The following is a 23,907-nucleotide window of genomic DNA, read 5'->3' as shown; positions in this document are numbered from 1 at the left end:
TCTCTCTCTCTCTCTCTCTCTCTCCCTCCCTCACCTCACCTCATCTCTCTCTCTCTCTCCTCCCTCATTCTGTCTCTCTCTCTCTCTCTCTCTCTGTCTCTCCCCCTCACCTCTCTCCAGGATCTAGATGGAGTGGACATCATGCTGGGTGTTTGTTCTGGGGTTTGATGGTCTACAAGGACAAGTTGAGGATCAACCGGTTCCCCTGGCCTAAAGTCCTCAAGGTCTCCTACAAACGCAGCAGCTTCTTCATCAAGATACGCCCCTCAGAGGTCAACATTATTTCTGTGTGACTAGTTTACGTGTTAAATCAATAGGTTTGTGGCTGTAGTCCTCTGCTAATAGGAGGGTGTTGACCTGCTCTTCCAGCAGCTGGAGCATTACGAAAGCGCCATTGGTTTCAAACTGCCAAACTACAAGGCCTCCAAGAAGCTGTGGAAGGTTTGTGTGGAGCATCACACCTTCTTCAGGTAAGAGAGCACACTGTTGAAACCCCCTGTGACAGGTTCAGTCATTCTCACATTACTATTGTATTAATAGGAGAAGGGCCATAGATACATTATTACAGTAGTAATACATTGTTACTATGGTTATATATTCCTGTAGTTATATGTAGTTTAGTTACTCGCACTGACTGTAATATGGAGTTGTCTTATCTACCTGAATGAATGAACTGACTGTAATATGGAGTTGTTTTATCTATCTTAGTGAATGAACTGACTGTAATATGGGGTTGGTCTTGTCTAGCTGAGTGAATGAACTGACTGTAATATGGGGTTGGTCTTGTCTAGCTGAGTGAATGAACTGACTGTAATATGGGCTTGTCTTATCTATCTTAGTGAATGAACTGACTGTAATATGGGGTTGTCTTATCTATCTTAGTGAATGAACTGACTGTAATATGGGGTTGGTCTTGTCTAGCTGAGTGAATGAACTGACTGTAATATCTTGGGAGTTGGTCTTGTCTTATCTATCTTAGTGAATGAACTGACTGTAATATGGGGTTGTCTTATCTATCTTAGTGAATGAACTGACTGTAATATGGGGTTGGTCTTGTCTAGCTGAGTGAATGAACTGACTGTAATATGGGGTTGGTCTTGTCTACCTGAGTGAATGAACTGACTGTAATATGGGGTTGGTCTTGTCTAGCTGAGTGAATGAACTGACTGTAATATGGGGTTGGTCTTGTCTAGCTGAGTGAATGAATATGGGGTTGGTCTTGTCTACTGACTGTAATATGGGGTTGGTCTTGTCTAGCTGAGTGAATGAACTGACTGTAATATGGGGTTGGTCTTGTCTAGCTGAGTGAATGAACTGACTGTAATATGGGGTTGGTCTTGTCTAGCTGAGTGAATGAACTGACTGTAATATGGAGTTGGTCTTGTCTAGCTGAGTGAATGAACTGACTGTAATATGGGGTTGGTCTTGTCTAGCTGAGTGAATGAACTGACTGTAATATGGGGTTGGTCTTGTCTAGCTGAGTGAATGAACTGACTGTAATATGGGGTTGGTCTTGTCTAGCTGAGTGAATGAACTGACTGTAATATGGGGTTGGTCTTGTCTAGCTGAGTGAATGAACTGACTGTAATATGGGGTTGGTCTTGTCTAGCTGAGTGAATGAACTGTAATATGGGGTTGGTCTTGTCTAATGAATGGTAATATGGGGTTGGTCTTGTCTAGCTGAGTGAATGAACTGACTGTAATATGGGGTTGGTCTTGTCTAGCTGAGTGAATGAACTGACTGTAATATGGGGTTGGTCTTGTCTTGTCTAGCTGAGTGAATGAACTGACTGTAATATGGGGTTGGTCTTGTCTAGCTGAGTGAATGAACTGACTGTAATATGGGGTTGGTCTTGTCTAGCTGAGTGAATGAACTGACTGTAATATGGGGTTGGTCTTGTCTACCTGAGTGAATGAACTGACTGTAATATGGGGTTGGTCTTGTCTAGTGAATGAACTGAGTGAATGAACTGACTGTAATATGGGGTTGGTCTTGTCTAGCTGAGTGAATGAACTGACTGTAATATGGGGTTGGTCTTGTCTAGCTGAGTGAATGAACTGACTGTAATATGGGGTTGGTCTTGTCTAGCTGAGTGAATGAACTGACTGTAATATGGGGTTGGTCTTGTCTAGCTGAGTGAATGAACTGACTGTAATATGGGGTTGGTCTTGTCTACCTGAGTGAATGAACTGACTGTAATATGGGGTTGGTCTTGTCTAGCTGAGTGAATGAACTGACTGTAATATGGGGTTGGTCTTGTCTAGCTGAGTGAATGAACTGACTGTAATATGGGGTTGGTCTTGTCTAGCTGAGTGAATGAACTGACTGTAATATGGGGTTGGTCTTGTCTAGCTGAGTGAATGAACTGACTGTAATATGGGGTTGGTCTTGTCTAGCTGAGTGAATGAACTGACTGTAATATGGGGTTGGTCTTGTCTAGCTGAGTGAATGAACTGACTGAATGAACTGAGTGAATGAACTGTGTAATATGGGGTTGGTCTTGTCTAGCTGAGTGAATGAACTGACTGTAATATGGGGTTGGTCTTGTCTAGCTGAGTGAATGAACTGACTGTAATATGGGGTTGGTCTTGTCTAGCTGAGTGAATGAACTGACTGTAATATGGGGTTGGTCTTGTCTAGCTGCTGACTGTAATATGTGGTCTTGTCTAGCTGAGTGAATGAACTGACTGTAATATGGGGTTGGTCTTGTCTAGCTGAGTGAATGAACTGACTGTAATATGGGGTTGGTCTTGTCTACCTGAGTGAATGAACTGTCTTGTCTAGCTGAGTGAATGAACTGACTGTAATATGGGGTTGGTCTTGTCTAGCTGAGTGAATGAACTGACTGTAATATGGGGTTGGTCTTGTCTAGCTGAGTGAATGAACTGACTGTAATATGGGGTTGGTCTTGTCTACCTGAGTGAATGAACTGACTGTAATATGGGGTTGGTCTTGTCTAGCTGAGTGAATGAACTGACTGTAATATGGGGTTGGTCTTGTCTAGCTGAGTGAATGAACTGACTGTAATATGGGGTTGGTCTTGTCTAGCTGAGTGAATGAACTGACTGTAATATGGGGTTGGTCTTGTCTAGCTGAGTGAATGAACTGACTGTAATATGGGGTTGGTCTTGTCTAGCTGAGTGAATGAACTGACTGTAATATGGGGTTGGTCTTGTCTAGCTGAGTGAATGAACTGACTGTAATATGGGTTGGTCTTGTCTAGCTGAGTGAATGAACTGACTGTAATATGGGGTTGGTCTTGTCTAGCTGAGTGAATGAACTGACTGTAATATGGGGTTGGTCTTGTCTAGCTGAGTGAATGAACTGACTGTAATATGGGGTTGGTCTTGTCTAGCTGAGTGAATGAACTGACTGTAATATGGGGTTGGTCTTGTCTAGCTGAGTGAATGAACTGACTGTAATATGGGGTTGGTCTTGTCTAGCTGAGTGAATGAACTGACTGTAATATGGGGTTGGTCTTGTCTAGCTGAGTGAATGAACTGACTGTAATATGGGGTTGGTCTTGTCTAGCTGAGTGAATGAACTGACTGTAATATGGGGTTGGTCTTGTCTAGCTGAGTGAATGAACTGACTGTAATATGGGGTTGGTCTTGTCTAGCTGAGTGAATGAACTGACTGTAATATGGGGTTGGTCTAATATGGGGTTGGTCTTGTCTAGCTGAGTGAATGAACTGACTGTAATATGGGGTTGGTCTTGTCTAGCTGAGTGAATGAACTGACTGTAATATGGGGTTGGTCTTGTCTAGCTGAGTGAATGAACTGACTGTAATAGCTGGGTGAATGAACTGACTGTAATATGGGGTTCTTGTCTAGCTGAGTGAATGAACTGACTGTAATATGGGGTTGGTCTTGTCTAGCTGAGTGAATGAACTGACTGTAATATGGGAATGAACTGACTTGGTCTTGTCTACTGAGTGAATGAACTGACTGTAATATGGGGTGAATGAACTGACTGTAATATGGGGTTGGTCTTGTCTACCTGAGTGAATGAACTGACTGTAATATGGGGTTGGTCTTGTCTAGCTGAGTGAATGAACTGACTGTAATATGGGGTTGGTCTTGTCTAGCTGAGTGAATGAACTGACTGTAATATGGGGTTGGTCTTGTCTACCTGAGTGAATGAACTGACTGTAATATGGGGTTGGTCTTGTCTAGCTGAGTGAATGAACTGACTGTAATATGGGGTTGGTCTTGTCTAGCTGAGTGAATGAGGGGTTGGTCTTGGTTGGTCTTGTCTAGCTGAGTGAATGAACTGACTGTAATATGGGGTTGGTCTTGTCTACCTGAGTGAATGAACTGACTGTAATATGGGGTTGGTCTTGTCTAGCTGAGTGAATGAACTGACTGTAATATGGGGTTGGTCTTGTCTAGCTGAGTGAATGAACTGACTGTAATGAATGGGGGGGTTGGTCTTGTCTAGCTGAGTGAATTGTCTAGCTGAGTGAATGAACTGACTGTAATATGGGGTTGGTCTTGTCTAGCTGAGTGAATGAACTGACTGTAATATGGGGTTGGTCTTGTCTACTGAGTGAATGAACTGACTGTAATATGGGGTTGGTCTTGTCTAGCTGAGTGAATGAACTGACTGTAATATGGGGTTGGTCTTGTCTAGCTGAGTGAATGAACTGACTGTAATATGGGGTTGGTCTTGAGTGAATGAACTGACTGTAATATGGGGTTGGTCTTGTCTAGCTGTGAATGAACTGACTGTAATATGGGGTTGGTCTTGTCTAGCTGAGTGAATGAACTGACTGTAATATGGGGTTGGTCTTGTCTAGCTGAGTGAATGAACTGACTGTAATATGGGGTTGGTCTTGTCTAGCTGAGTGAATGAACTGACTGTAATATGGGGTTGGTCTTGTCTAGCTGAGTGAATGAACTGACTGTAATATGGGGTTGGTCTTGTCTACTGAGTGAATGAACTGACTGTAATATGGGGTTGGTCTTGTCTAGCTGAGTGAATGAACTGACTGTAATATGGGGTTGGTCTTGTCTAGCTGAGTGAATGAACTGACTGTAATATGGGGTTGGTCTTGTCTAGCTGAGTGAATGAACTGACTGTAATATGGGGTTGGTCTTGTCTAGCTGAGTGAATGAACTGACTGTAATATGGGGTTGGTCTTGTCTAGCTGAGTGAATGAACTGACTGTAATATGGGGTTGGTCTTGTCTAGCTGAGTGAATGAACTGACTGTAATATGGGGTTGGTCTTGTCTAGCTGAGTGAATGAACTGACTGTAATATGGGGTTGGTCTTGTCTAGCTGAGTGAATGAACTGACTGTAATATGGGGTTGGTCTTGTCTAGCTGAGTGAATGAACTGACTGTAATATGGGGTTGGTCTTGTCTAGCTGAGTGAATGAACTGACTGTAATATGGGGTTGGTCTTGTCTAGCTGAGTGAATGAACTGACTGTAATATGGGGTTGGTCTTGTCTAGCTGAGTGAATGAACTGACTGTAATATGAACTGAGTGAATGAACTGTAATATGGGGTTGGTCTTGTCTAGCTGAGTGAATGAACTGACTGTAATATGGGTTGGTCTTGTCTAGCTGAATGAACTGACTGTAATATGGGGTTGGTCTTGTCTAGCTGAGTGAATGAACTGACTGTAATATGGGGTTGGTCTTGTCTAGCTGAGTGAATGAACTGACTGTAATATGGGGTTGGTCTTGTCTAGCTGAGTGAATGAACTGACTGTAATATGGGGTTGTTTGTCTAGCTGAGTGTCTTGTCTAGCTGAGTGAATGAACTGACTGTAATATGGGGTTGGTCTTGTCTAGCTGAGTGAATGAACTGACTGTAATATGGGGTTGGTCTTGTCTAGCTGAGTGAATGAACTGACTGTAATATGGGGTTGGTCTTGTCTAGCTGAGTGAATGAACTGACTGTAATATGGGGTTGGTCTTGTCTAGCTGAGTGAATGAACTGACTGTAATATGGGGTTGTCTTGTCTAGCTGAGTGAATGGGGTTGGTCTTGTCTAGCTGAGTGAATGAACTGACTGTAATATGGGGTTGGTCTTGTCTAGCTGAGTGAATGAACTGACTGTAATATGGGGTTGGTCTTGTCTAGCTGAAATGAACTGACTGTAATATGGGGTTGGTCTTGTCTAGCTGAGTGAATGAACTGACTGTAATAGCTGGGAATGAACTGACTTAATATGGGGGTCTTGTCTAGCTGAGTGAATGAACTGACTGTAATATGGGGTTGGTCTTGTCTAGCTGAGTGAATGAACTGACTGTAATATGGGGTTGGTCTTGTCTAGCTGAGTGAATGAACTGACTGTAATATGGGGTTGTCTTGTCTAGCTGAGTGAATGAACTGACTGTAATATGGGGTTGGTCTTGTCTAGCTGAGTGAATGAACTGACTGTAATATGGGGTTGGTCTTGTCTAGCTGAGTGAATGAACTGACTGTAATATGGGGTTGGTCTTGTCTAGCTGAGTGAATGAACTGACTGTAATATGGGGCTGAGTTGGTCTTGTCTAGCTGAGTGAATGAACTGACTGTAATATGGGGTTGGTCTTGTCTACCTGAGTGAATGAACTGACTGTAATATGGGGTTGGTCTTGTCTACCTGAGTGAATGAACTGACTGTAATATGGGGTTGGTCTTGTCTACCTGAGTGAATGAACTGACTGTAATATGGGGTTGGTCTTGTCTACCTGAGTGAATGAACTGACTGTAATATGGGGTTGGTCTTGTCTAGCTGAGTGAATGAACTGACTGTAATATGGGGTTGGTCTTGTCTAGCTGAGTGAATGAACTGACTGTAATATGGGGTTGGTCTTGTCTAGCTGAGTGAATGAACTGACTAAGTCGATCTGGATAAAACATATGCTAAATGACTCAAATGTAAATGTAATGTCTGTCTTCATTTTCAGGTTGACCTCTACTGAGGTGGCTACCACTCCCAGGAAGTTCCTAGTGCTGGGTTCTAAGTTCCGCTATAGTGGGCGGACTCAGGCCCAGACCCGCCAGGCCAGCTCTATGATTGACAGGCCAGCCCCCCTATTCCAACGCTCGGCCAGCAAGAGGAATTCACGCAGCATGGACGAAGGTTTGTTGAATGGGACTGTGTGTGTGGTGGGGAGGGAGGGAAGGGTTGGTGTTTGTGTGTCTCTGAAGTCTGTGTGTGTCTGGAGAGAGAGAGAGAGAGAGAGAGAGAGAGAGAGAGAGTGTGTGTGTGTGAGAGAGCGAGAGAGAAAGAGTGTGTGTGAGAGAACGAGAGAGAGTGCGAGAGAGAGAGTTTGTGTGTGTGAGAGAGAGCGAGAGAGAGTGTGTGAGAGAACGAGAGAGAGTGCGAGAGAGAGAGAGTTTGTGTGTGTGAGAGAGAGCGAGAGAGAGAGTGTGAGAGAGGGAGAGCGAGTGAGCGAGAGAGAGAGTGTGTGTGTGTGTGTGTGTGAGAGAGAGGGGTCTGCCTTTGTAGTGTGGGTGGTGAAAGTAACTGACTTGTCCTTGTTAACCAGCAAGAGTCTGTGTGTGTCTGGAGAGAGAGAGAGAGAGAGAGAGAGAGAGAGAGAGAGAGAGAGAGAGAGAGAGAGAGAGAGAGAGAGAGAGAGAGAGAGAGAGAGAGAGAGAGAGAGAGAGAGAGAGAGAGAGAGAGAGAGAGAGAGAGAGAGAGAGAGAGAGAGAGAGAGAGAGAGAGAGAGAGAGAGAGAGAGAGAGAGAGAGAGAGAGAGAGAGAGTCTGTGTGTACTTCAGCCCTTCCCAGAGAGGAAAGAAGAGGATGACTGGTTACCATATCAACCCCCACCTCTGTTTTAACATTACCTCCAGGACCATATCAACCATCCACCTCTGTCGCTCTCTCCTCCTCTCTCCTCTCCTCCCCTCCTCTCTCCTCCCCTCCTCTCTCCTCTCCTTCTCGTCATCATCCCCTCGGCCTTCTCATCTGGGACGGTCTCTCCTCCTCTCCTCCTTTCTCCTCCCCTCCTCTCTCCTCTCCCTCTCCTCCTTTCTCCTCCCATCCTCTCTCCTCTCCTCCTCTCCTTCTCGTCATGATCCTCTCGGCCTACTCATCTGGGACGCTCTCCTCCTCTCTCCTCTCCTCCTCTCTCCTCTCCTCTCCTCCCCGCCTCTCTCCTCTCCTCCTCTCCTTCTCGTCATCATCCTCTCGGCCTTCTCATCTGGGAACGCTGTCTCCTCCTCTCTCCTCTCCTCCTCTCTCTCCCCTCCTCTCCTCCTCTCTCCTCTCCTCCTCTCTCCTCCCCTCCTTTCTCCCTCCTCCTCTCCTTCTCGTCATCATCCTCTCGGCCTACTCATCTGGGACCCTCTCCTCCTCTCTCCTCTCCTCCCCGCCTCTCTCCTCTCCTCCTCTCCTTCTCGTCATCATCCTCTCGGCCTTCTCATCTGGAACGCTGTCTCCTCCTCTCCTCCCCCCTCTCTCTCCTCCTCTCTCCTCCCCTCCTCTCTCCTCCCCTCCTCTCCTCCTCTCTCCTCTCCTCCTCTCTCCTCTCCTCCTCTGTCCTCCTCTCCTCTTCTCTCCTCCCCTCCTCTCTCCTCTCCTCCTCTCTCCTCCCCTCCTCTCTCTCTCTCTCCTCTCCTCCTCTCTCTCCTCCCCTCCTTTCTCCCTCCTCCTCTCCTTCTCGTCATCATCCTCTCGGCCTACTCATCTGGGACCCTCTCCTCCTCTCTCCTCTCCTCCCCGCCTCTCTCCTCTCCTCCTCTCCTTCTCGTCATCATCCTCTCGGCCTTCTCATCTGGAACGCTCTCCTCCTCTCTCCTCCCCTCCTCTCTCTCCTCTCTCCTCCTCTCTCCTCTCTCCTCCTCCTCCTCCTCTCCTCCTCTCCTCCTCTCTCCTCTCCTCCTCTCCTCCTCCCCTCCTCTCTCTCTCCTCCTCTCCTCTCCTCCTCTCTCCTCCTCTCCTCCTCCTCCCCTCCCTCTCTCCTCTCCTCCTCTCTCTCTCCTCCTCCTCTGTCCTCCTCTCTCCTCCCCTCCTCGCTCCTCTCCTCCTCGCTCCTCTCCTCCTCTCTCCTCCTCTCTCCTCTCCTCCCCCCGCCTCTCTCCTCTCCTCCTCTCCTTCTCGTCATCATCCTCTCGGCCTTCTCATCTGGAACGCTGTCTCCTCCTCTCTCCTCTCCTCCTCTCTCCTCCCCTCCTCTCCTCTCTCTCTCCTCTCTCTCCTCTCTCCTCCCCTCTTCTCTCCCTCCTCCTCTCCTTCTCGTCATCATCCTCTCGGCCTACTCATCTGGGACCCTCTCCTCCTCTCTCCTCTCCTCCCCCCTCCTCCTCTCCTCCTCTCCCTTCTCGTCATCATCCTCTCGGCCTTCTCATCTGGAACGCTGTCTCCTCCTCTCTCCTCCCCTCCTCTCTCCTCTCTCTCTCCCCTCCTCTCTCTCTCTCCTCCCCTCCCCTCCTCCTCCTCTCTCTCTCCTCCTCTCTCCTCTCCTCCTCTGTCCTCCTCTCCTCTTCTCTCCTCCCCTCCTCGCTCCTCTCCTCCTCTCTCCTCCCCTCCTCTCTCCTCTCCTCCTCGCTCCTCTCCTCCTCTCTCCTCTCCTCCTCTCCTCTCCCTCTCCTCCCCGCCTCTCTCCTCTCCTCCTCTCCTTCTCGTCATCATCCTCTCGGCCTTCTCATCTGGAACGCTGTCTCCTCCTCTCTCCCCTCCTCTCTCCTCTCCTCCTCTCTCCTCCCCCTCCTCTCCTCCTCTCTCCTCCTCTCCTCTCTCCTCCGCTCCTCTCTCCCTCCTCCTCTCCTTCTCGTCATCATCCTCTCGGCCTACTCATCTGGGACCCTCTCCTCCTCTCTCTCTCTCCTCCCCGCCTCTCTCCTCTCCTCCTCTCCTTCTCGTCATCATCCTCTCGGCCTTCTCATCTGGAACGCTGTCTCCTCCTCTCTCGTCCCCTCCTCTCTCCTCCTCTCTCCTCCCCTCCTCTCTCCTCCCCTCCTCTCCCTCCTCTCTCCTCTCCTCCTCTCTCTCCTCTCCTCTTCTCTCCTCCCCTCCTCGCTCCTCTCCTCCTATCTCCTCCTCTCTCCTCCCCCTCCTCGCTCCTCTCCTCCTCGCTCCTCTCCTCCTCTCTCCTCTCTCCTCCTCTCTCCTCCCCTCCTCTCCTCCTCGTCATCATCCTCTCGGCCTTCTCATCTGGGACGCTCTCTCCTCCTCTCTCCTTTCCTCCTCTCTCTCTCCTCTCTCCTCCCCCTCCTCTCTCCTCTCCTCCTCTCTTTCTCGTCATCATCCTCTCGGCCTTCTCATGTGGGACGCTCTCTCCTCCCCCTCCTCTCTCTCCTATCTCCTCTCCTCCTCTCTCCTCTCCTCCTCTCTCCTCTCCCTCCCTCTCCTTCTCGTCATCATCCTCTCGGCCGTCTCATCTGGGACACTCTCTCCTCTCCTCCTCTCTCCTCTCCTTCTCGTCATCATCCTCTCGGTCTTCTCATCTGGGACACTCTCCTTTCCTCCCCCTCCTCTCCTCCTCTCCTTCTCTTCATCATCCTCTCGGCCGTCTCATCTGGGATACTCTCTCCTTTCCTCCTCTCCTCCTCTCCTCTCCTCCCCTCTCCTTCTCTCTCCTCTCCTCCTCTCTCCTCTCCTTCTCGTCATCATCCTCTCGGTCTTCTCATCTGGGACACTCTCCTTTCCTCCTCTCTCCTCTCCTCCTCTCCTTCTCGTCATCATCCTCTCTGCCTTCTCATCTGGGACACTCTCTCCTTTCCTCCTCTCTCCTCTCCTCCTCTCCTCCTCGTCATCATCCTCTCGGCCTTCTCATCTGGGACGCTCTCTCCTCCTCTCTCTCCTTTCCTCCTCTCTCCTCCTCTCCTCTCCTCCTCTCCTTCTCGTCATCATCCTCTCGGCCTTCTCATCTGGGACGCTCTCTCCTCCTCTCTCCTTTCCTCCTCTCTCCTCCTCTCTCCTCCTCTCTCCTCTCCTCCTCTCCTTCTTGTCATCATCCTCTCGGCCTTCTCATCTGGGACGCTCCTCTCTCTCCTCCTCTCTCCTCTCCTCCTCTCCTTCTCGTCATCATCCCTCGGCCGTCTCATCTGGGACACTCTCTCCTCTCCTCCTCTCTCCTCTCCTTCTCGTCATCATCCTCTCGGCCTTCTCATCTGGGATACTCTCTCCTCTCCTCCTATCTCCTCTCTCCTCTCCTCCTCTCTCCTCTCTCTCTCCTCTCTCCTCTCCTCCCCTCCTCTCTCCTCTCCTCCTCTCTCCTCCCCTCTCCTCTCCTCCTCTCTCCTCTCTCTCCTCCTCTCTCCTCTCCTCCTCTCTCCTCCTCTCTCCTCTCCTCTCTCCTCTCCTCTCCTCCTCCTCTCTCCTCTCCTCCTCTCTCCTCCCCTCCTCTCCTCCTCTCTCCTCTCCTCCTCTCTCCTCCTCTCCTCCTCTCCTCCTCTCCTCCTCTCCTCCTCTCCTCCTCTCTCCTCCTCCTCCTCTCCTCCTCCCCTCTCCTCCTCTCCTCCTCCTCTCCTCTCCTCCTCTCTCCTCCTCTCTCCTCTCCTTCTCATCTGGGACACTCTCCATTATGTAACCGTTCCAGATGTAACATCTGTTTTTTTATTTTGACGGACAACGTACGGAAGGCAGGGCACAAGCCACTGATTAATTGTAACCACACAAAGATTCACTGTCTTACTCCCTGTGGGCTTTGGCAGCCCCATCTGCCACCTAACTGCGTCTGCTACCAGTGTCTCTCTGTCTCAACATTAAACCCTTAACCCTGGCCAGCCAGTCAGTACAGCAACGGTTGGCTGTAGATAATGTATTCAGCGTATGTACAGTACCTAACCTGAATAACTGAGGACGGTTCTCCTACTTACCATGTAGCTGACCGTATACCTTAGCTGAATAACTGAGGACGGTTCTCCTACTTACCATGTAGCTGACCGTAAACCTAACCTGAATAACTGAGGACGGTTCTCCTACTTACCATGTAGCTGACCGTATACCTTAGCTGAATAACTGAGGACGGTTCTCCACTTACCATGTAGCTGACCGTATACCTAACCTGAGTAACTGAGGACGGTTCTCCTACTTACCATGTAGCTGACCGTATACCTTAGCTGAATAACTGAGGACGGTTCTCCTACTTACCATGTAGCTGACCGTATACCTTAGCTGAATAACTGAGGACGGTTCTCCTACTTACCATGTAGCTGACCGTAAACCTAACCTGAATAACTGAGGACGGTTCTCCTACTTACCATGTAGCTGACCGTATACCTTAGCTGAATAACTGAGGACGGTTCTCCTACTTACCATGTAGCTGACCTCATAGTGACCTGAGAAGATGTACAGTCACAGTGTCTGTCTGCTGAACCTTCTCTGTCATACTGTAGTAAGCGGCTCTCCGACGATGCTCCACGTAACAGTATGTTTCTACCACGTTATCGCTAAGCGTTATTCTAATATATAATAAATATATACCATTTAGCAGACGCTTTTAATCCAAAGCGACTTTTACGTATGGGTGGTCCCGGGACACGAACCCAGACCCCTGGCGTTAAAAGCGTCATGCTCTCCCAACTGAGCTACAGAGGACGACAAAGAGATTCCTGATGGACTGTCCCGGTCTCTATTCTACTGCTCTTCCTCTGTCATTTCCAGGCTCTCTCTCTCTCTGACTCTCCATGTATGTTCTCTGCCACGTCATCGATGAATCCTTTGCCGTGCTGATGCCGGTCTCATCCTGGACCTTCCACTGTGTGCTGTCTACAGAGGATCCTGTTGCACAGCTGTCGACCCGCTAACTCCCTCAGTCATGGGAGAGCTGGTTTCATACACGCGTCGGTTTTTACCCTCCTTAACTCGCCACTCCACTAAGTTATGATGGGTTTAGGTTAGACTCAGTAGAGAAAACAAGTGTTTGTTGAGGATGTATGTTGGTGACCACTTCCCAGTCTGCCTCTTCAAGTGTCACACAAGTGAAGGATTCATGGAGCGAGGACTCCTAATCTGTTGTCATGGTTTAACCTGTCTCTTCCATCTCCACGACCGTGCCCATCAATCCCAATCCTGCACCTTTCTCAGGTATCCAATCAGGCCTCAGACAGGGCCTTTAACCCCTCCCACTGTCCCGCATCAACCCCTGAATACTTCTGTTTCACGTCAAATGCATTCCTACTTGGCTACAGTATGCATGACCTGTGACCTTACCTCACTGAGGCCTGGTCAGACAATCTGTCATGTCACTCTGAGTCTGCAACATATCTTCTCTATTTCTTTACTTTCTCTTAAGAGACATTTACTGCCACTCTAGAACCAACTAGAGTAGAATGGCCTGGTACTCTAGAACCAACTAGAGTAGACTCTGAGTAGAATGGCCTGGTACTCTAGAACCAACTAGAGTAGACTCTGAGTAGAATGGCCTGGTACTCTAGAACCAACTAGAGTAGACTCTGAGTAGAATGGCCTGGTACTCTAGAACCAACTAGAGTAAACTCTGAGTAGAGTTGCCTGGTACTCTAGATCCAACTAGAGTAGACTCTGAGCAGAATGGCCTGGTACTCTAGAACCAACTAGAGTAGACTCTGAGTAGAATGGCCTGGTACTCTAGAACCAACTAGAGTAGACTCTGAGTAGAATGGCCTGGTACTCTAGAACCAACTAGAGTAGACTCTGAGTAGAATGGCCTGGTACTCTAGAACCAACTAGAGTAGACTCTGGTAGTCTAGAACCAACTAGCCTGGTACTCTAGAACCAACTAGAGTAGACTCTGAGTAGAATGGCCTGGTACTCTAGAACCAACTAGAGTAGACTCTGAGTAGAATGGCCTGGTACTCTAGAACCAACTAGAGTAGACTCTGAGTAGAATGGCCTGGTACTCTAGAACCAACTAGAGTAGACTGAGTATAATGGCCTGGTACTCTAGAACCAACTAGAGTAGACTCTGAGTAGAATGGCCTGGTACTCTAGAACCAACTAGAGTAGACTCTGAGTAGAATGGCCTGGTACTCTAGAACCAACTAGAGTAGACTCTGAGTAGAATGGCCTGGTACTCTAGAACCAACTAGAGTAGACTCTGAGTAGAATGGCCTGGTACTCTAGAACCAACTAGAGTAGACTCTGAGTAGAATGGCCTGGTACTCTATAACCAACTAGAGTAGACTCTGAGTAGAATGGCCTGGTACTCTAGAACCAACTAGAGTAGACTCTGAGTAGAATGGCCTGGTACTCTAGAACCAACTAGAGTAGACTCTGAGTAGAATGGCCTGGTACTCTAGAACCAACTAGAGAATGGCCTAGACTCTGAGTAGAATGGCCTGGTACTCTAGAACCAACTAGAGTAGACTCTGAGTAGAATGGCCTGGTACTCTATAACCAACTAGAGTAGACTCTGAGTAGAATGGCCTGGTACTCTAGAACCAACTAGAGTAGACTCTGAGTAGAATGGCCTGGTACTCTAGAACCAACTAGAGACTAGACTCTGAGTAGAATGGCCTGGTACTCTAGAACCAACTAGAGTAGACTCTGAGTAGAATGGCCTGGTACTCTAGAACCAACTAGAGTAGACTCTGAGTAGAATGGCCTGGTACTCTAGAACCAACTAGAGTAGACTCTGAGTAGAATGGCCTGGTACTCTAGAACCAACTAGAGTAGACTCTGAGAGAATGGCCTGGTACTCTAGACCTAGACTCTGAGTAGAATGGCCTGGTACTCTAGAACCTCTGAACCTGGTACTCTAGAACCAACTAGTAGACTCTGAGTAGAATGGCCTGGTACTCTAGAACCAACTAGAGTAGACTCTGAGTAGAATGGCCTGGTACTCTAGAACCAACTAGAGTAGACTCTGAGTAGAATGGCCTGGTACTCTAGAACCAACTAGAGTAGACTCTGAGTAGAATGGCCTGGTACTCTAGAACCAACTAGAGACTCTGAGAGAATGGCCTGGTACTCTAGAGAGTAGACTCTGAGAGAATGGCCTGGTACTCTAGAACCAACTAGAGTAGACTCTGAGTAGAATGGCCTGGTACTCTAGAACCAACTAGAGTAGACTCTGAGTAGAATGGCCTGGTACTCTAGAACCAACTAGAGTAGACTCTGAGTAGAATGGCCTGGTACTCTAGAACCAACTAGAGTAGACTCTGAGTAGAATGGCCTGGTACTCTAGAACCAACTAGAGTAGACTCTGAGTAGAATGGCCTGGTACTCTAGAACCAACTAGAGTAGACTCTGAGTAGAATGGCCTGGTACTCTAGAACCAACTAGAGTAGACTCTGAGTAGAATGGCCTGGTACTCTAGAACCAACTAGAGTAGACTCTGAGTAGAATGGCCTGGTACTCTAGAACCAACTAGAGTAGACTCTGAGAATGGCCTAGAATGGCCTGGTACTCTAGAACCAACTAGAGTAGACTCTGAGTAGAATGGCCTGGTACTCTAGAACCAACTAGAGTAGACTCTGAGTAGAATGGCCTGAATGGCCAACTGAGTAGACTCTGAGTAGAATGGCCTGGTACTCTAGAACCAACTAGAGTAGACTCTGAGTAGAATGGCCTGGTACTCTAGAACCAACTAGAGTAGACTCTGAGTAGAATGGCCTGGTACTCTAGAACCAACTAGAGTAGACTCTGAGTAGAATGGCCTGGTACTCTAGAACCAACTAGAGTAGACTCTGAGTAGAATGGCCTGGTACTCTAGAACCAACTAGAGTAGACTCTGAATGGCCTAGAATGGCCTGGTACTCTAGAACCAACTAGAGTAGACTCTGAGTAGAATGGCCTGGTACTCTAGAACCAACTAGAGTAGACTCTGAGTAGAATGGCCTGGTACTCTAGAACCAACTAGAGTAGACTCTGAGTAGAATGGCCTGGTACTCTAGAACCAACTAGAGTAGACTCTGAGTAGAATGGCCTGGTACTCTAGAACCAACTAGAGTAGACTCTGAGTAGAATGGCCTGGTACTCTAGAACCAACTAGAGTAGACTCTGAGTAGAATGGCCTGGTACTCTAGAACCAACTAGAGTAGACTCTGAGTAGAATGGCTCTAGAACCAACTGAGTAGACTCTGGCCTGGTACTCTAGAACCAACTAGAGTAGACTCTGAGTAGAATGGCCTGGTACTCTAGAACCAACTAGAGTAGACTCTGAGTAGAATGGCCTGGTACTCTAGAACCAACTAGAGTAGACTCTGAGTAGAATGGCCTGGTACTCTAGAACCAACTAGAGTAGACTCTGAGTAGAATGGCCTGGTACTCTAGAACCAACTAGAGTAGACTCTGAGTAGAATGGCCTGGTACTCTAGAACCAACTAGAGTAGACTCTGAGTAGAATGGCCTGGTACTCTAGAACCAACTAGAGACTAGACTCTGAACCAACTAGAGTAGAATGGCCTGGTACTCTAGAACCAACTAGAGTAGACTCTGAGTAGAATGGCCTGGTACTCTAGAACCAACTAGAGTAGACTCTGAGTAGAATGGCCTGGTACTCTAGAACCAACTAGAGTAGACTCTGAGTAGAATGGCCTGGTACTCTAGAACCAACTAGAGTAGACTCTGAGTAGAATGGCCTGGTACTCTAGAACCAACTAGAGTAGACTCTGAGTAGAATGGCCTGGTACTCTAGAACCAACTAGAGTAGACTCTGAGTAGAATGGCCTGGTACTCTAGAACCAACTAGAGTAGACTCTGAGTAGAATGGCCTGGTACTCTAGAACCAACTAGAACCAACTAGAGTAGACTCTGAGTAGAATGGCCTGGTACTCTAGAACCAACTAGAGTAGACTCTGAGTAGAATGGCCTGGTACTCTAGAACCAACTAGAGTAGACTCTGAGTAGAATGGCCTGGTACTCTAGAACCAACTAGAGTAGACTCTGAGAACCAACTAGAATGGCCTGGTACTCTAGAACCAACTAGAGTAGACTCTGAGTAGAATGGCCTGGTACTCTAGAACCAACTAGAGTAGACTCTGAGTAGAATGGCCTGGTACTCTAGAACCAACTAGAGTAGACTCTGAGTAGAATGGCCTGGTACTCTAGAACCAACTAGAGTAGACTCTGAGTAGAATGGCCTGGTACTCTAGAACCAACTAGAGTAGACTCTGAGTAGAATGGCCTGGTACTCTAGAACCAACTAGAGTAGACTCTGAGTAGAATGGCCTGGTACTCTAGAACCAACTAGAGTAGACTCTGAGTAGAATGGCCTGGTACTCTAGAACCAACTAGAGTAGACTCTGAGTAGAATGGCCTGGTACTCTAGAACCAACTAGAGTAGACTCTGAGTAGAATGGCCTGGTACTCTAGAACCAACTAGAGTAGACTCTGAGTAGAATGGCCTGGTACTCTAGAACCAACTAGAGTAGACTCTGAGTAGAATGGCCTGGTACTCTAGAACCAACTAGAGTAGACTCTGAGTAGAATGGCCTGGTACTCTAGAACCAACTAGAGTAGACTCTGAGTAGAATGGCCTGGTACTCTAGAACCAACTAGAGTAGACTCTGAGTAGAATGGCCTGGTACTCTAGAACCAACTAGAGTAGACTCTGAGTAGAATGGCCTGGTACTCTAGAACCAACTAGAGTAGACTCTGAGTAGAATGGCCTGGTACTCTAGAACCAACTAGAGTAGACTCTGAGTAGAATGGCCTGGTACTCTAGAACCAACTAGAGTAGACTCTGAGTAGAATGGCCTGGTACTCTAGAACCAACTAGAGTAGACTGAGTAGAATGGCCTGGTACTCTAGAACCAACTAGAGTAGACTAGAGTAGACTCTGAGTAGAATGGCCTGGTACTCTAGAACCAACTAACTAGAGTAGACTCTGAGTAGAATGGCCTGGTACTCTAGAACCAACTAGAGTAGACTCTGAGTAGAATGGCCTGGTACTCTAGAACCAACTAGAGTAGACTCTGAGTAGAATGGCCTGGTACTCTAGAACCAACTAGAGTAGACTCTGAGTAGAATGGCCTGGTACTCTAGAACCAACTAGAGTAGACTCTGAGTAGAATGGCCTGGTACTCTAGAACCAACTAGAGTAGACTCTGAGTAGAATGGCCTGGTACTCTAGAACCAACTAGAGTAGACTCTGAGTAGAATGGCCTGGTACTCTAGAACCAACTAGAGTAGACTGAGTAGAATGGCCTAGAATGGCCTGGTACTCTAGAACCAACTAGAGTAGACTCTGAGTAGAATGGCCTGGTACTCTAGAACCAACTAGAGTAGACTCTAGAATGGCCTAGAACCAACTGGCCTGGTACCTCTCTAGAACCAACTAGAGTAGACTCTGAATAGAATGGCCTGGCCTACTCTAGAACCAACTAGAGTAGACTCTGAGTAGAATGGCCTGGTACTCTAGAACCAACTAGAGTAGACTCTGAGTAGAATGGCCTGGTACTCTAGAACCAACTAGAGTAGACTCTGAGTAGAATGGCCTGGTACTCTAGAACCAACTAGAGTAGACTCTGAGTAGAATGGCCTGGTACTCTAGAACCAACTAGAGTAGACTCTGAGTAGAATGGCCTGGTACTCTAGAACCAACTAGAGTAGACTCTGAGTAGAATGGCCTGGTACTCTAGAACCAACTAGAGTAGACTCTGAGTAGAATGGCCTGGTACTCTAGAACCAACTAGAGTAGACTCTGAGTAGAATGGCCTGGTACTCTAGAACCAACTAGAGTAGACTCTGAGTAGAATGGCCTGGTACTCTAGAACCAACTAGAGTAGACTCTGAGTAGAATGGCCTGGTACTCTAGAATGGCCTGGTACCAAACCAACTAGAGTAGACTCTGAGTAGAATGGCCTGGTACTCTAGAACCAACTAGAGTAGACTCTGAGTAGAATGGCCTGGTACTCTAGAACCAACTAGAGTAGACTCTGAGTAGAATGGCCTGGTACTCTAGAACCAACTAGAGTAGACTCTGAGTAGAATGGCCTGGTACTCTAGAACCAACTAGAGTAGACTCTGAGTAGAATGGCCTGGTACTCTAGAACCAACTAGAGTAGACTCTGGTACTCTAGAATGGCCTGGTACTCTAGAACCAACTAGAGTAGACTCTGAGTAGAATGGCCTGGTACTCTAGAACCAACTAGAGTAGACTCTGAGTAGAATGGCCTGGTACTCTAGAACCAACTAGAGTAGACTCTGAGTAGAATGGCCTGGTACTCTAGAACCAACTAGAGTAGACTCTGAGTAGAATGGCCTGGTACTCTAGAACCAACTAGAGTAGACTCTGAGTAGAATGGCCTGGTACTCTAGAACCAACTAGAGTAGACTCTGAGTAGAATGGCCTGGTACTCTAGAACCAACTAGAGTAGACTCTGAGTAGAATGGCCTGGTACTCTAGAACCAACTAGAGTAGACTCTGAGTAGAATGGCCTGGTACTCTAGAACCAACTAGAGTAGACTCTGAGTAGAATGGCCTGGTACTCTAGAACCAACTAGAGTAGACTCTGAGTAGAATGGCCTGGTACTCTAGAACCAACTAGAGTAGACTCTGAGTAGAATGGCCTGGTACTCTAGAACCAACTAGAGTAGACTCTGAGTAGAATGGCCTGGTACTCTAGAACCAACTAGAGTAGACTCTGAACCAACTAGAATGGCCTGGTACTCTAGAACCAACTAGAGTAGACTCTGAGTAGAATGGCCTGGTACTCTAGAACCAACTAGAGTAGACTCTGGTAGTAGAATGGCCTGGTACTCTAGAACCAACTAGAGTAGACTCTGAGTAGAATGGCCTGGTACTCTAGAACCAACTAGAGTAGACTCTGGTACTCTCTAGAACCAACTAGAGTAGACTCTGAGTAGAATGGCCTGGTACTCTAGAACCAACTAGAGTAGACTCTGAGTAGAATGGCCTGGTACTCTAGAACCAACTAGAGTAGACTCTGAGTAGAATGGCCTGGTACTCTAGAACCAACTAGAGTAGACTCTGAGTAGAATGGCCTGGTACTCTAGAACCAACTAGAGTAGACTCTGAGTAGAATGGCCTGGTACTCTAGAACCAACTAGAGTAGACTCTGAGTAGAATGGCCTGGTACTCTAGAACCAACTAGAGTAGACTCTGAGTAGAATGGCCTGGTACTCTAGAACCAACTAGAGTAGACTCTGAGTAGAATGGCCTGGTACTCTAGAACCAACTAGAGTAGACTCTGGTACTCTAGAACCAACTAGAATGGCCTGGTACTCTAGAACCAACTAGAGTAGACTCTGAGTAGAATGGCCTGGTACTCTAGAACCAACTGGTAGACTCTGAGTAGAATGGCCTGGTACTCTAGAACCAACTAGAGTAGACTCTGAGTAGAATGGCCTGGTACTCTAGAACCAACTAGAGTAGACTCTGAGTAGAATGGCCTGGTACTCTAGAACCAACTAGAGTAGACTCTGAGTAGAATGGCCTGGTACTCTAGAACCAACTAGAGTAGACTCTGAGTAGAATGGCCTGGTACTCTAGAACCAACTAGAGTAGACTCTGAGTAGAATGGCCTGGTACTCTAGAACCAACTAGAGTAGACTCTGAGTAGAATGGCCTGGTACTCTAGAACCAACTAGAGTAGACTCTGAGTAGAATGGCCTGGTACTCTAGAACCAACTAGAGTAGACTCTGAGTAGAATGGCCTGGTACTCTAGAACCAACTAGAGTAGACTCTGAGTAGAATGGCCTGGTACTCTAGAACCAACTAGAGTAGACTCTGAGTAGAATGGCCTGGTACTCTAGAACCAACTAGAGTAGACTCTGAGTAGAATGGCCTGGTACTCTAGAACCAACTAGAGTAGACTCTGAGTAGAATGGCCTGGTACTCTAGAACCAACTAGAGTAGACTCTGAGTAGAATGGCCTGGTACTCTAGAACCAACTAGAGTAGACTCTGAGTAGAATGGCCTGGTACTCTAGAACCAACTAGAGTAGACTCTGAGTAGAATGGCCTGGTACTCTAGAACCAACTAGAGTAGACTCTGAGTAGAATGGCCTGGTACTCTAGAACCAACTAGAGTAGACTCTGTGGTACTCTAGAACCAACTAGAGTAGACTCTGAGTAGAATGGCCTGGTACTCTAGAACCAACTAGAGTAGACTCTGAACCAACTAGAGTAGAATGGCCTGGTACTCTAGAACCAACTAGAGTAGACTCTGAGTAGAATGGCCTGGTACTCTAGAACCAACTAGAGTAGACTCTGAGTAGAATGGCCTGGTACTCTAGAACCAACTAGAGTAGACTCTGAGTAGAATGGCCTGGTACTCTAGAACCAACTAGAGTAGACTCTGAGTAGAATGGCCTGGTACTCTAGAACCAACTAGAGTAGACTCTGAGTAGAATGGCCTGGTACTCTAGAACCAACTAGAGTAGACTCTGAGTAGAATGGCCTGGTACTCTAGAACCAACTAGACTCTGAGTAGAATGGCTCTCTAGAACCAACTGTAGAATGGCCTGGTACTCTAGAACCAACTAGAGTAGACTCTGAGTAGAATGGCCTGGTACTCTAGAACCAACTAGAGTAGACTCTGAGTAGAATGGCCTGGTACTCTAGAACCAACTAGAGTAGACTCTGAGTAGAATGGCCTGGTACTCTAGAACCAACTAGAGTAGACTCTGAGTAGAATGGCCTGGTACTCTAGAACCAACTACTCTAGAACCAACTAGAGTAGACTCTGAGTAGAATGGCCTGGTACTCTAGAACCAACTAGAGTAGACTCTGAGTAGAATGGCCTGGTACTCTAGAACCAACTAGAGTAGACTCTGAGTAGAATGGCCTGGTACTCTAGAACCAACTAGAGTAGACTCTGAGTAGAATGGCCTGGTACTCTAGAACCAACTAGAGTAGACTCTGAGTAGAATGGCCTGGTACTCTAGAACCAACTAGAGTAGACTCTGAGTAGAATGGCCTGGTACTCTAGAACCAACTAGAGTAGACTCTGAGTAGAATGGCCTGGTACTCTAGAACCAACTAGAGTAGACTCTGAGTAGAATGGCCTGGTACTCTAGAACCAACTAGAGTAGACTCTGAGTAGAATGGCCTGGTACTCTAGAACCAACTAGAGTAGACTCTGAGTAGAATGGCCTGGTACTCTAGAACCAACTAGAGTAGACTCTGAGTAGAATGGCCTGGTACTCTAGAACCAACTAGAGTAGACTCAGTAGAATGGCCTGGTACTCTAGAACCAACTAGAGTAGACTCTGAGTAGAATGGCCTGGTACTCTAGAACCAACTAGAGTAGACTGAGTAGAATGGCCTGGTACTCTAGAACCAACTAGAGTAGACTCTGAGTAGAATGGCCTGGTACTCTAGAACCAACTAGAGTAGACTGAGTAGAATGGCCTGGTACTCTAGAACCAACTAGAGTAGACTCTGAGTAGAATGGCCTGGTACTCTAGAACCAACTAGAGTAGACTCTGAGTAGAATGGCCCTGTACTCTAGAACCAACTAGAGTAGACTCTGAGTAGAATGGCCTGGTACTCTAGAACCAACTAGAGTAGACTCTGAGTAGAATGGCCTGGTACTCTAGAACCAACTAGAGTAGACTCTGAGTAGAATGGCCTGGTACTCTAGAACCAACTAGAGTAGACTCTGAGTAGAATGGCCTGGTACTCTGAGTAGAATGGCATGCCACTCTAGAACCAACTAGAGTAGACTCTGAGTAGAATGGCCTGGTACTCTAGAACCAACTAGAGTAGACTCTGAGTAGAATGGCCTGGTACTCTAGAACCAACTAGAGTAGACTCCTGAGTAGAGAACCAACTATCTGAGTAGAATGGCCTGGTACTCTAGAACCAACTAGAGTAGACTCTGAGTAGAATGGCCTGGTACTCTAGAACCAACTAGAGTAGACTCTGAGTAGAATGGCCTGGTACTCTAGAACCAACTAGAGTAGACTCTGAGTAGAATGGCCTGGTACTCTAGAACCAACTAGAGTAGACTCTGAGTAGAATGGCCTGGTACTCTAGAACTAGAGTAGACTCTGAGTAGAATGGCCTGGTACTCTAGAACCAACTAGAGTAGACTCTGAGTAGAATGGCCTGGTACTCTAGAACCAACTAGAGTAGACTCTGAGTAGAATGGCCTGGTACTCTAGAACCAACTAGAGTAGACTCTGAGTAGAATGGCCTGGTACTCTAGAACCAACTAGAGTAGACTCTGAGTAGAATGGCCTGGTACTCTAGAACCAACTAGAGTAGACTCTGAGTAGAATGGCCTGGTACTCTAGAACCAACTAGAGTAGACTCTGAGTAGAATGGCCTGGTACTCTAGAACCAACTAGAGTAGACTCTGAGTAGAATGGCCTGGTACTCTAGAACCAACTAGAGTAGACTCTGAGTAGAATGGCCTGGTACTCTAGAACCAACTAGAGTAGACTCTGAGTAGAATGGCCTGGTACTCTAGAACCAACTAGAGTAGACTCTGAGGCCTAGAATGGCCTGGTACTCTAGAACCAACTAGAGTAGACTCTGAGTAGAATGGCCTGGTACTCTAGAACCAACTAGAGTAGACTCTGAGTAGAATGGCCTGGTACTCTAGAACCAACTAGAGTAGACTCTGAGTAGAATGGCCTGGTACTCTAGAACCAACTAGAGTAGACTCTGAGTAGAATGGCCTGGTACTCTAGAACCAACTAGAGTAGACTCTGAGTAGAATGGCCTGGTACTCTAGAACCAACTAGAGTAGACTCTGAGTAGAATGGCCTGGTACTCTAGAACCAACTAGAGTAGACTCTGAGTAGAATGGCCTGGTACTCTAGAACCAACTAGAGTAGACTCTGAGTAGAATGGCCTGGTACTCTAGAACCAACTAGAGTAGACTCTGAGTAGAATGGCCTGGTACTCTAGAACCAACTAGAGTAGACTCTGAGTAGAATGGCCTGGTACTCTAGAATGGCCTGGTACTCTAGAACCAACTAGACTCTGAGTAGAATGGCCTAGAACCAACTAGCCTGGTACTCTCTAGAACCAACTAGAGTAGACTCTGAGTAGAATGGCCTGGTACTCTAGAACCAACTAGAGTAGACTCTGAGTAGAATGGCCTGGTACTCTAGAA

The 23,907-nt window shown here is 47.3% G+C and overlaps 1 pseudogene; it reads left to right on the top strand.

The window, feature by feature from the left end:
* LOC121841504 overlaps positions 1–23,907 on the top strand; it is a 180,853-nt pseudogene that overhangs the window by 88,978 nt on the left and 67,968 nt on the right.

This window comes from Oncorhynchus tshawytscha, linkage group LG31 (genome assembly GCF_018296145.1).
Source record: "Oncorhynchus tshawytscha isolate Ot180627B linkage group LG31, Otsh_v2.0, whole genome shotgun sequence".
In the NCBI taxonomy this organism is placed as follows: Eukaryota; Metazoa; Chordata; class Actinopteri; order Salmoniformes; family Salmonidae; genus Oncorhynchus; species Oncorhynchus tshawytscha.
Note: the sequence above shows the minus strand (reverse complement) of the source record. Positions and strands in the feature narration are given on the sequence as shown.